The sequence below is a fragment of the Bison bison genome, unplaced genomic scaffold, assembly GCF_000754665.1.
Source record: "Bison bison bison isolate TAMUID 2011002044 unplaced genomic scaffold, Bison_UMD1.0 scf7180017864378, whole genome shotgun sequence".
Lineage (NCBI taxonomy): Eukaryota > Metazoa > Chordata > Mammalia > Artiodactyla > Bovidae > Bison > Bison bison.
The window spans coordinates 3,117,622-3,119,505 of record NW_011494950.1 but is presented as its reverse complement, the minus strand read 5'-3'; the positions used below and the strand labels follow the sequence as shown (position 1 = coordinate 3,119,505).

General features: G+C 31.8%; 1 protein-coding gene across 2 annotated transcripts in view; it reads left to right on the top strand.

Moving 5' to 3' along the window:
• ITGA2 (integrin, alpha 2 (CD49B, alpha 2 subunit of VLA-2 receptor)) overlaps positions 1 to 1,884 on the top strand; it is a 110,641-nt gene that overhangs the window by 94,168 nt on the left and 14,589 nt on the right. The gene's annotated exons all lie outside the window — the stretch shown is intronic.

Sequence of the window (1,884 nt, the reverse complement as noted above, 5' to 3'; positions counted from 1 at the left end):
TTCTTCATCTGTGAAATGCAAATAGTACCTGTCTTAAAAAATTATAAGAGTTGAGGAGACCGTATGTGTAAAATACTTGTTATAAATGTTAATTCCCTTCCTAACACTTTTTTACCTTCCATGGATTTGCCTTGACTCTGGAAATTAGGGCTAAAACTTAGATAATAACTCTTTCACTGACTCTTAATTCATCTTTTTTGTTTGTCATAGTTAAGATGCAAATTGCAGTACACAAGTAGGTCAAATCCTTAAAAATATTTAAATTCCTTTTTTAAAAACTTGAAACAATATTCTTACCAAAGTTAGTTGAGTTTTTCTAATAGAAACAATTGGCTTAGTCCCACTTTTATAGTCAGTTTCAGTTTGACTTATAAACTTAGCACAATGTGAATTTCACTTGCAGCACAACAGAATCATAGGATGTCAGAGCTAGAAGTGACCTTAGAGAGTATCTAATTCATTCCCCTTGTTTTAAGATGAACCATCTGAGGCTCAATGGTGAAATGATGTGTTCAAAGCTATATAACTAATCAGTGATAGCCCAGGCTGGGACATAGTTTGATGGTGAAAAACTTCAAGCTACCTCTCCAGGGAGGTCTCAAATGTTTATTTTTTCAACTATTCTTTATTCTATACCATAACATTCACTACTTATTAAATGACACTTTAATACAGTAGGACAATCTTAAATACATATGGCTTCAAATTGTACAATATTGCATTAATGTTTCGGGGGTAAGATTCTTATTTGAAGTCTAAAGTTTGCAGAAATGCATATAGATTTTTTTTCATTTACTACATTCTTCTTGTGTAGCATTAATTGTGTATCATTTAAAATTACTATGTAAGTATATTTTGTCATTCTGTCTATACTTAGCAACAAATTTGCATTTTTATTTGATGTAACAATTGCTTTAATGTAATTTTTGTTAGAAGATTTTGCATTACCTTTATACTTTATATCTAACCTGACAGAATGACTGATTCTTATGTCATTGTAATAGTGTTGTAAATAATCACGTGAAATGTGTGAGATAGAGTACTATATTTGTAAATATAATTTTATGGCTGTTTTCATTTAGTAGAAACTTTTCCATCAGTATGGAAAACTAAGAAAATTGCTTTCTACTGTATAATCTGGCAGTTATCATAGATTAAAGCTTATTTTTCTGTGAATAAAAACTTATCCAATAAAGCACTATTCTTTAAAATGATATCTTATTACTTTGTATTTGTTTCACTTCCTCAGAAAAAAATAAAATAGCTCTCTTAAAAATATTAATACTAAAATGCAACTTCCCAAATATATCCTATGCCATTATTGCGCCAGACATTAAGGTATATATCAAGTCATGTGATATTAAGAAAAAAAAGACATCTGCTTTCACATTAGTTTATAGAATTCTATAAGTACATGAAAAGTTTATTTTTAGTTTTGTGTAAAAATATGAAACTCCCTCTCCACAAAGATTGGCCTAGTTGACTCAAGAGATAACTATAGTCACCTTAACAAGGCTTGAATAAGCAAGAGACCTAAAAAGCCACTGCCCCTTTGAGGCAGGCAGCGGAGAAGGATTTTGTGAGTCTACAGAAGCAGCTGCCCAGAGTTTCAGAAACTGCAAGCAAATCTGGTGGGATAAAAAGTAAGGGAATTGCAATTATCCTTCAATAAAAAATAATTAGAAAAAAAGTGAGGAAATAAAGGCTTCTCAAAGGGAGAGGGAAATTTAGAAAAGGGCATTTCAAGTGCTATTTCCCCTACCCCTGAGTTGTATTTCAGGCCTAGTCTGAGACATTACTTTGCCAACAAAGGTCCGTCTAGTCAAGGCTATGGTTTTTCCAGTAATCATGTATGGATGTGAGAGTTGGACTGTGAAGAAGGCT